The following is a 12209-nucleotide window of genomic DNA, read 5'->3' on the forward strand; positions in this document are numbered from 1 at the left end:
GACCCCAGTGCTCTTCCTGCCATGGCAGGGGGTCGGACTAGATGATCTGCTCAGGTCCCTTCCAACCCTAGAAACTATGAAACTAAATGTCAAGTCTTGGGCAGGATTCCACCATAGTAGTACTGGAAAATTTGTAGAAAAAGTGACATAAACAAGGAATCTTTTCTGAGTGGCCATGTTTCTATTGGAGTCCCACAGGCATTTTGATTTGGCTCTTAGCTACCAACTTAACATTTTTTATTAATCATTTGTTTTTTGTTCAAGTAATCATATTGCTGATAAAAGTTTCAGATGACAAAAAGGCTGGAGCAATGGTTAGTGAAGAGGATACAATGTTAATATAAAACAATTGGATTGTTTTAGAAGATGGCTTCAATCAATAATTTTATATTGCAGTAGGTATGTCTTCAGAAGATGCTACTGCACAGTAGCTACTGTGCAGTAGCACTGGCAAGCACTAACCACGATGCAACACTCCTGTGCAGTGGTAACAAGCTACTATGCAATGGATCCTATATAACTAGGGGGATACCAGTGGGAATATACAGGTTACAGAACCTTGGGCACTAAAATCCCGATCCATGCTTCTGCTTATTGGAAATAGAAATGTGATATTCCAACGGATTTCAACCTATCAGAGAGACTAGAAAAAAATAACCACATAATGGTCACTAAGCACTAGAACTCCTTCCTAGTGTTGTGGTAGATTGTCAAACAAGTAGATTTTTTTAATTAAAAAAAAAAAAAAACTGGGTGATTTAGGTGTAGTAAACTGTTTGGCTTTAAGCAAGGCAGTTTTATGGCCTTTGCTCTGGCAGAGGTCAGAATTGATGAGCACTCTGGTCCCTAGTTGTCTTAAAATTTATGCATCTGTGATACTGAATTTTCTTTAACTCAAAAATAAACAACTTAATCATGTAGATGTGGTCAAGCAAAACCAGGACTTAAGTGTACTATGTTAAAACTCATTTATTTTGGCCACACAGATATATTTTGTTTCACAGAGCATTTCACTCGAATGTTGATCCAGCGAGTGAAATACTATATGACCACTGGATATATTCCTCTGTTTGGCCCCCAAAGTACAGTAATACTTTGTGTGATAATTGCATACCCATGTTTCCAATTTCATATTTGAAACATTACATCTAATTTGTAAAAGCAACAAAAATACATTCTATTTAAGCTTACTAAAATGGATGGATATACATTTGAATGTATATTCTGATGAATAAGAACTGAACATCTATATATTTCTATACACATAAAAATGCAATCTGTTATGTGTGGGCAGAATCCTACATTAAATTGTCCCAACAAAAAATCTTTCATTCCTTTTCAAGAAATGGTGAAGCTTTAACAGAAGAGATAGAGAATGTCTTTAGCATTACCCAGCCCATAGCCTAATCACACTGATCATGGAACAGTACAGAAAAAAAAGTCATGGAAGTCAACTGGGGATGACACTGCCTGCTACAAGTCCCTCAAAAGATTCTCTTCTTTCACAAAAAAAATACAGGCTCAAATTATTTTAAACAGTGACAATAATTAATCCAAGGGCTGTGATGGATTTTTCATCTCTAAAAGTTTAAGCTGGCTGTTAGACTTGGCTAGTTTTATCATCCATACAAACACAATTTATGTTATATTGGTAAGAAGTTGTTTTTAATCTAAGTGAATTAATCTAAGGAAGGTAAAATGAGCATTGCAGGAGCAATACTGCATTAAGTCCTGAAAATATTCATGGGTAGCAAGTAGTAAAAATGGCCCTTATGGTGATATCAAATATATACAGGAATATCATCATTCTTCAGGGAAAAGCTTAAAAATATATATAGGAATATCATCATTCTTCAGGGAAAAGCTTCAACGTATTTAAGACACTAATGGCCGCAAGAGAAAAAAAACCACTTCAGTGTACCAATTTGTCTGGGACTCTTCTTTAATTTGCTGTAAAACAACCATGTATTCAAACTAACAAAAAGCTCCAAGAAAAAAGCAAAAAGCCCTCAACTCAGCAGTTTGTTACTCTACTGCACATTCAAAGTAAAGCTGAATAGAAACCAACTATAGAATTTTACATATTTTCAAGCACTAACTTTATAGCTAGTTAGCTTATTTTATAGCTGGATAGTCATTTTTATCATGTGATAATTACTTGGCACATGTGGCGGGGCTAAATGTATTGTGTGATTAAATCAGTTAATTCTGTTATAATTACTTTGCACTTGTGGCTGGTCTAAATTAATTGTTAGATTAACCATTTAATTGTGTAATACATGTCACATGTAGCAGGAGCCTTAGAGTCTAGGTTAGTCACCTGGTACATAGCTCTTTGTACTATCATACAAACTACTCAGGTTTGATTCTTAAGTATAGATTCACCCAATCCTCCTATGTTGAGTAGCTTCCTACTATGAAGCGCCTTGATGAGTGAAGGAGGGGAGAAATAGCTGAAGTCAGGAAAGAGATTCTGTGTGAAGGACAGCAAATATTAGTAAATAGTAGGGAAAATAGGAATAGTTGGTAAAATAAAAACATGACTTGAAACTCTTGGCAGACAGTTTTTGAGTGAATATGATATCTTTTATTAGACTAACTTAAATAGTTGGAAAAAAGAATTATAGCAAGCTTTCAGGTTTAAAAACCCTTCTTTTCTAACTTAAATAGTTGGAAAAAAACCCAAACATTTCCAACTATTTAAGTTGGTCTAATAAAAGATATATTCACCCAACGCACCTTGCCTGCCTATGTCCTTAGACCAACACGGCTACAACCTACATCCTTGAAACTCTTCTGCATTCTTATTTATAAAGAGACTGTCTTACAGCTTATGTTGTGCTGTGTTTTTTTTAAAGAAAGGATTTATTAAGATAGACATTTACTGGTTTGACTTTCAGATTTCTATACCCTCTGTCTCACAGGTTCTCAATGAGATAGAGATCCCATGCCATTATTTTCAAGGGCAGGAAGAAATAAATGAAGACAGTGATTCCAATATTTGCATTTATCAAGACAAATTGATTAAATGCTGTTTCATTTCTCTCTGACTTTCATTTTATTCCGAACTTGTTTAGTGGGAAAAGACTACGAAACTATTCTGGAATTGTCCAAAATAGAAAATGTGACAGATGGTGATAAAAAACATAATGGGTCCTATTTTGTTTTATTTTATTAGACCAAGGTTATTGCTACAGTTATGATCTTAAATTTTTATTTTTATAGTGATGATGGTAGTTTACATTGCGTTTGCTTAGCCAGCTGCCTGTACTGAATCAAATGTCCTTGGCTGCTTAGTGCAGTCAAGCAGTGGAGCAAATAATATGGTTATTGCTCCACTGCTGGTTCAAAATCAGAAAGGGAAATAGACTGAATTTATTTTTTAAATACCAGGGAACAAAAAAGTAACAGAGACTGAATGGGTTCTTTGAAAAGCATATTGAATTGACAGAATTATTTACATCAGAAATCAATATTAGTGAAAATGAGGGGATTTTCTGTGTGTAGTGTTCTTTTCCTATAGAAGAAATAAAACAAAAAATTTGAGACTGTTAAATGAAAGGCAAGTCACGGGAGACAAGCTAGTTGTTATGTCCTCATGATGAAGACATCTATTAATATTAATAGATGAACATTCTTCTTTTCATGTTTCTGCACCACATTTGACCATTTTTGTAACACATGCTTGTGCTCATTTATTGTACTTTGCAAGATCTTTCATTGTACATGTGCCTGCAAGCACCAGGCATTGCAGCAGATGTTGCATAGTCTGAGGCTCTGTGCCTCAGTCACAGGTGTTTGAACCAATGGTATAGTCCCATCACTTTAGTTCCTTGGAGCATCTGACTCCAAGGTGCATAAGCAGTTGAGACATTGCCACCTTTGCCATGGTTCATCAGCCACTAGATGAGTATTATTAATGGCATAATAGATTAATATTATTCATGGATAATGACATCGTACGTCTCCACATATACTACATCATAAAGCTACCTATGAGGTCTTTATAACATGTGGAATGATCATTTACAGATGGAGGCAATACTTGGACACTTCTCAGAAAAGCCACTGTAGATGCCACAATAAATATATTAATACTTTAATATATTAACATCTTTCCTTTTCTTTGATATACAGCTAGCATCCTATTGTGCAATTAGATGCTATTGTGATGTTGCTACCACATTTCAGCAGATGTCCTGATTATCTGAGACTATAAAACATATATCATAGTAAGATTAGATAATTAACAGATTACAGAGGCATAATAAACTATTGATCATTTCCTTCATTCTGCTTCAGGAAGGACACTATACTTGTTAGATATACCCACCATTGTTATATTGCTGTTCTTCAGCTATTTTGGTCCTGTCCAACATAATTTACTCATACCATCTTGATTCTACTTGGATACTGACTCGTATTGTTATCTGTGCTATGTGTGCAGTCTCTAAGTGATGCAATCTGGAGGAAATATGTTGTTATAGATACTGGAACCAAGACAGTACCTCACCACTGACTAATTCTGTCTACTTCATGAACAGAACAGAGTAAGAAGAATGTGATGCTTTGTCTTAGTACTTGACCATGGTGAGCTGCTGACAGTAATTTCTTCAGTTTTTCTCTCGCTTTATACAGAAAGCAGCCTTTGCTAAGTTTCCTGTTAGTTCCTCTCAAAGCCACTGTGAGGTCTTTTTTTCATCTTTTCCTCCATAAGGAGCACATACAGATGAGTGTGGATGTGCAGCATGCAGCACTGCAGAGCTGTCTCTGGCACTGGTCACCACATGTGCCGCACATGCAGGCATTCCCTGCATTGCTAATTTGTAGCCGTGGGGGGGAGTGTGTGGGGGGAGTGGTGTTTGACACTGGAAGATCCTGGTATCAAAAAAACCCTATGCCTTAAAAAAACAGGGTGGCTCATGTAGCAGCAGTATGCACCATGGGAACCTGGTTGGCCAGAGCCATGCTCCACTGCTGGCCAAGCTCCATGCTGCTGGATTGCCACAGCTGCAGCTCCCAAAGGCCCTCAACACCCCGAGTAAGGCTACTGGGACCAGCTCAGGTGCTTGCTCCAGTCTTCCCAGCCCCACCCAGAGCAATGTGCCAGAGTGTGTGTGCGTGGATGTTTCCTGGGGACAAGCAGCAGTGGCACATATTGTGTGAAATGCAGTCCTGCTCGTGGGGACCTGCCCAAGGTGGGTAAAACTTATTGCCCAAAGTGCCCTTTTCAATTGTTGGAAAAGTCTTTTTATCTTGATTTTTTTTTTTTTTTTTTTTTTAATTCATGATCACATAACTCATAATGCCAGGAACTTTGCTCCGATAACTCTCTAGCAAATCCAGATTTTTGCTCATGTCCAGCTGAGCCCTTCAGTGTAGAATACAGCATCTGAAAATCTCATGCAAGAGAAGGATACAGTTTGGCAGAAGTTTCACATTTGAAATAATTGAAGCTTATGGAAAGTAAAATGAGGGGGATATATTACTATTGTATAAAGTGTAGAAATCTCTCTCCTTGACAGAAATTTCTATTTACCAAGTTTAATGAGGCTCAGCTCTGCAATAAGTAATTTCATGTATGTTATTATGGACACCACACACACATTTCACAAAGTGCTGGTGGCAACCCATATAAATAATTTTAGGCAGTGTCCTATAACTTCAAACTAATTATGCAGCATGTGAAGAAACATGACACAAGCGGTTATAACTTCAAATAAGTCAAGCCATTTCCATCTCACTGTGCACAGATTAAAAAAAAAATTGCAGAGACATTCTCCAAGAGCTTCTCAATCCCCATTGTTCAAGTTACCACTTTTCATTTTCCATGCAAAAATACCTATCAGTCTGAATCAGTAAAAACTAAATGTTGGCAAAATAAGGAATGGATATTTAATTCTAAAGACTCAACATCCCCCCCCCCCCGAACACTTAGACAAGCAATTTTCCTATCCCTGTGACCAATTCTTAGCATCAGAGCTTTTGTAGTCTTTGTGGTAATGCAGTCTATTAATTGGTTTTTGTTCCCTGCAGTCTTGGTTGAATCTCTGCATCAAAATTTCGATTGCAGAACTGTTTCCCTCCAGTTCTCTTCAAGTGATTAAATTTCAAAATGTTTATGAATTAATGAATCCTTAATGAAAGCTTAGCACCTTTCATCTTACTATTTTAATACATTTCTTAAAATATTAATGAAGCTTCACCCCCCACTCTGTAAGGTAAGTAGTAATACTTTTTTCATTTTACAATCTGGAAATGTGACAAGTAGAGTGAGGTGGTCCCCAGTAAAGAAAAAGTTTATTCTAAGTCAGGTATCCTTAGTTTGGAGCAAGTAATCACAAGAAGGGCTGCTTGAAATATTGTATTACTGCATGCAGTGCAATAAGCCCATACAGGTGATTTTTCTTTCAGTTGACCCTATTCTGGAAAAATATTAATTTTTGTTGTACCCAGTTGCTGATTACACAAATTGCAAATGAAATGGTCTTTTTGAGATGGGAGGCAATGTGTCCTGTGAGTTATAGGACAGAATCCAACAATGTCTATTTCCAGTACACAAATGTTTGCCCCTCTATGATTGTAATAGCATTAGTATTATTTCATCTCACTGAAGGAACATTAATTTCAGTATGCAAGTTCAAATCACATTTAGTTTTTTTCATAAGCAATTAAACCAGATGTTAGCACCTGTCTTATATAATCCATATATTTTTAAATTGGAAATAAACCACAGAAAGCAATAAAAGAAGTAAATTTAAAATGCTGTTCTCCTTTCTGTTGGTTATAAATGATCTTTGTATACATGGAGACAGGAATGCAGACCTATAACTACTAGGCAGATCAAATTTTATATTACCTTAAAATAAGTTAGCATATGGTAAATTAGTATCAGCTTACTGAACACTGTGCTGTTGTGGTGCACTGAACTCAGTAGCACTAGTCTGCATCATGAAAGTTCATTCCATTGGTTCTGTGTGTAGGCTGGAGTTAATAGGATATAAAATAAATGTTTAAAGAATATCTTGTTCTTAGTAATGGCAAAACTAACTTTGGTATGAAAGGGACAAAAATAAAATAAAATAAACCTGTCTTGAGAGAGTGGCCAAACAGAATGGAGCAATTTGTATGTGTGTGTTAGGAAACCCCCAAAGCAAAATGAATTTGATTTAAAGAACTGTCGAGAGCCTAAAGAGTGTGGTAAGCCCTGCTCCCTTTGTTCCCAGGAGGTGGAATATAATCAAAGGTAGGGAAACTATTCAAGTTTGGAGGGAAGAAACAATGGGCACAAAAGGGCTACAGTGTAAAATTTGATGTGGGAGGTCAGGGGAAAATAATTCAGGTGGCCTGATGGGCATTGTGAAAACCTGAAAACCAAATAACAGAGCATTATGAAAAGTAGAGGCAGAGGTGTTGTCTTGGGAAAGGGCATCAGAACCAGGCTAGGGACTTGAGAAATGAAGATGGAATTGAAAAGTTGGGAACAGGGAAATATAGATTGTGAAATAGAATATGTTCAGACAAAGAAAAATGGGGAGGGAAGGAGAAAGAAAAGATACAAAGGTTGAAAAATAAAAAGTGTTTGCTGCAGTTAATTTTAGAAACAGTGTTTTAAGGTTAAGAAGGCAATTTTGAATCTCTCTCCTTATACACACTGAACCACAATTGCTCTGATTTTCTCTTCTCTATATCAGTTTTAGAGCTAGACTAACTTGTCAGCTCTGGCCCTGGGCTGATATGTTTCCAAGGCCCTGCCCACTTCTGGTCAGGAAGCTACCCTGTCCTCCTGAGGTTCTGGTTGGATTTAACCCTCCACCTTTTTGTTTTTGGTCACCCCATGCATGGCCCCACCAAGTCCCGGGACCTCCTGGTCAACTTCCTCCTGGCCCTGGCCAAGTGGGCCCTGTAATTGACCAGGAAGAAGGCTCTGGCCAGGAAGGTGCCCAGAAACTGCAGGGCCACTTTCCTCTCACTTGTCTGTGCACGTTTCTGGGCAGAACACCAATTGGTGGCATCCACCAGTGCCTTGGATGCCTTTGAGGACCAGTGGGTACAGTCCAGGGGCTCTGCTCAGTGTCCCCTTTTCACGTTTTGACCCTTTGACCCTCACATCACTCCTGTCCTGTTTTTTGCTTTTGTTGTCCCAAGTATTTTGTTGTAGCATTCACCCATTAGCCCCCATACAATAGGGGCTACTAGTTAGCCAGATGGGCCTTACAGCCCATGGTATTTGAATGTTACAAATAGACAGGAGGCTACCCTGGGCTGCCTGCAAGTGCCTGCTAATTGGCCTCATTGCCTAGTTGCCATGGAGAGAGAGAGAGAAAACAGAGAAGAAGAAACCTTGTAGGTGCAATGAATCTAAATAAATAAAGAATAAAAATAAATATTTTTTTTGCAAATATATAGTTGGTCTAATAAAAGATCACACCTCTGCCATGAGTTCTAATTCCAATGAATCTAACATACTTGGGTGATTTATACCATGTTGCACTTTCTCTAAGATGCACTCTTCTCGTTTAACCTAAATATAATCTGAAATGTGCAGTGTGACAGGGCACTTAGGTGCCTGCTCCTGGAAGAGCAGAAACTGCCTGGGGAGAGCCCAAAGATCTAGACAGGAGCCCAGGTGCAGGTTGCCATGCCAACTAGCTAATGAGGAAATTAGCCTGCACCTGCACCTAGTCAGCTTGCTAGAAGGGGCAGAGCCTTGGGCCCATATAAGCCCCAGGACGGGGACTAGGGAGTTCAGTTTTCTGCTGGTGGCCAAGGAAGAAGTCCTCCTAGAGCAAGTAAAGGGAAGAGGCCTGACTAAGTTTTGTTCCGGGTAATGTAAAGGGGCCCAGCACACCTTATGTAGCTTGTGTTATGTTATAGCCCAGGGGCTTGTGTTTTGTTTGCCATTTTATAAGACTGGTGGTTTGGGTGAGGCTATTTGGGGAAGGAGGAGGCCTCATTGGGGGCCCACTGCAGTGTGAGGACCCTGGTGCCAGAGAGGGCATGGCATTTGGGGGCACCGACCCCAGTGCCAGAGAGGGCACAGTGACAAGGGGCCGAATTATAATGAGGCCTAGGCAAGACAATGCCAGTACCATCTGCAATGCTTGGGGTATGATAAAGGGGTGGTTGGAGCCATGCACAATAGCCCGTAAGGCTGGGGTGTCTCGGAGCACCTATTTTGAAATGGAACCCATGGGGTTCAGGGAAATCCATCAGGTCCGTGTCCAACAGGATATGAAGGCAGCCTCCCTGTATTACAAAAATACACCAGACTGTGGCAGGTGAGAATAGAGGGTGCCCATTGGCCCGAATTGGCATGGTCAAGGGACCTTAGGAGATCACAGCCATCCTTAAGGACCCCATCCTGTGACATGCAGCAAAGGTGTAACAGGGCAGCTTCACTGCACAAGAAAGTGCCAGCAGCAGTGGCATGGTCAGCCACCAGCTGCAGCAGCAATTATTTTTGCTCTCCAACCTTCCCCCAAAAACAGTGCAGGGGCTACTGCCTCAGTTGCCCAAGCTCAGTTATGCTACTGATGTGCAGCATTTGGAGAACAGTATTCTGGAAAAATGAGGGAGCCACAATAAGCTCTTCTCAACTAAGAGTATACAAACATTGAGATATAAGTTGTGAAGTCTGTGACAGGAGAATATTTTCATAGGGCATGTCCACACATGAAAGCATGTGCACTTGCAGCAGCTCAAATAGAAGCGGTGCAAATTTGAGCCGGGGCTTTTTGCTTCAGTGCACATGCTTGGGCATGCACTTTGTTGTGGAGCAAATTGTGCCACTTGGGGCACAATAACCCTGCCTGGCTGTGGAAGACCCAGATCTTTAGCCAGGAGGAGCTAGAGTCCAGGGCCAGCACCTGTCCTGGACCCAGCTGTATAAAAAGCTGCCCTGGCAAGTAGCTCAGGGCTACTAGCTCTCAGGAGCTTTTGGAGCCCAGCCAAATCATAGCTGGGGACACTACCCCTTGTGCCAGCTGAACTGCTGCAGAAGCAGCCCTGAGAGTTCCCTGCACCCTCTACCCACTGCAGCAGTCTAGCAGGGGGGGATGCTGCCTGGCTGTGACTTGCTGTGCACCTGCCAAACTTGGATGGGGACTGCAGAGCCAGTAGACACATCTGCCCCTCTGAGCCAGCTGCCAGTGGATTGCATTTCAGGGTTGGCTTTTGTGCGGCACTGCTGCCATCTGGGCAGCTATTGCCCAGAAGATGTTACTGTCAAAGTATGTTCTCCTGGCCCTATTTGGCCAGGAGGTCAGCCACAGCCAGATGGGTCCAAGGTGCCAGCTCTGAGCAGGCAGGATCCTGCCACTGCCCTCTCCCCCCCAGCAGGAGTTCTGGGGTTCCCTATTTGAAAACTGAAAAATCCCTGATTTAAAAAATTCCCCCAAAATCGCTCTCTAAAATACCCCCAAATAAATGTTCCTCCACAAGTAAAACAAAAGACCACTATAGAGAGAGAGAGAGAGACAGAGACAGTAATCAGTTGGACAATGTTTTATTGATATATCCTACAGTGTTAAAGCAAGTCTCTTACCCTAATAAAGTGAACTCTAAATACATATTTCATGAATACATGTTTTGCTGCACTCCAACAAGACAATGGCCCCCACACAAGGGGTATGGCCCTCCAACAGGGGATTCGGCCCCCACACAAGGGGTTCAGGCCCCCAACAGGGGCCAAATAGCCACCACAGGGGCTACCACCTCCTTGCAAGGCCCAAATGCCCCACCCATCCTCACCCCCCCCAACTTGCACCCCCAGGTCCCCATGGCTATCCCCACAACACCAGGCACCATCACTTAAAAAAAAGAAAACAGAAAAAAATGGGGGAAAAAGCCTCTTCTTACTTTAGAAGCAGGGGTGGAGGGGCTCCAGGGCCTCCTGGCAGAGCCCCCAAGACAGCACAGGACAGTGGAGGGGCAGGAGGGCTCAAGCTGGGGCTGCTGGGGCTGTCAGCCTGCCCTGTACTGTGCGGGTGGGGCCCCAATCAGCTACACAGCAGCTCCAACTGCCAGTAAGTGCCGGGGTTTCTTTGTTTGGGGGTTGTTTTTTTTTCAAGTATGCAGTGGGGGGGCAGGGATGGAGGGACTTGGGGGGATGGGGCCAGCCCTGGCAAAGGTCAGGGGTGCTCAGGGGGGCTAGCAAGGGGAGGGGCTAGCCCCAGCAGGGGTTGGGAATCTCAGGGGACTGGCATGGGGAGGGACCGGCTCTGGCAGGGGTTGGGGTACTCAGGGCAGGCTGAGGGAGTGGGCAGGGGTTGGGGGCCTCAGGGGGGGCTGGGGGAGTGGACGGGGCCATCGGTGGTCCTCTCCCCCCTCCTCCAGCCCCCCGATCCCTTACTCACTGGCACCGGAGCCCTCACCAGCTGCGTGTTTCAGCACCAGGGCAAGGGGCAACCATAGAGATGCTCTGGCAGCCAGAGCATCTCTGTGGAGGACCCAGCCTCTGGTCCCTGACCATGCCCTGTGCCACTTTTTTAAACATCAATTTTTAAAAACATTTTTTTTTTTTTTGGATGTCCTGGGGTTTAAGTTTCTCCCTGTGCTCCAAGTTTGCAGTGCGTGGAACATTTTTTTTTCTTCCCACACATGCCTGTTGCCCCACCTCAAGGGGGTTTGAGACAGGGCAAGACACACGTGCATGTTCTCTGGACACACCCGTAGAGTTGGCAATGCTGACAAGAGTTTACACTGCTAGGGCAAATATGCAAATTGCACTCAATTTAAACGTGACTGAAAGGTATGTTGGAGTATAACTCTCTTTAAAAGGTGTCTTAATCAACCATTTGACAAGAAGTTCTGAAAAATGTTTCAGATATAGTTTTATCAGTATAAATTATCAAAAGCACCAATGACTACAAGTGATGCCATATGTTATCAGTACCCTGAACTAGGCAATCTGTTAACTTTTATAATTTTTTGAGATTGGAACAGATTATGGGAATAGCCCAATCCATACTGAAATTAATGGGCAATGACTGCAGTGGATCTTGAATCACATTCTAAGTGAGCCAAGTTGTGATTAATCTGGAATTTATTAAAATCATTTTCAAAAGTGACTTTTTTACATGGAAAGAAAAATATCTATATTTTTCCTTCATTATCTTTTTCTCATTTTTCCTTTTGGATTTCATCTTTTATATATAATTTTTGTATTTATAAAATCATAGAATCAATGAGTCAGAAGGGACCTAGAC

Source organism: Gavialis gangeticus, unplaced genomic scaffold (assembly GCF_001723915.1).
Source record: "Gavialis gangeticus isolate Ggan-Ray unplaced genomic scaffold, GavGan_comp1, whole genome shotgun sequence".
NCBI lineage: Eukaryota > Metazoa > Chordata > Crocodylia > Gavialidae > Gavialis > Gavialis gangeticus.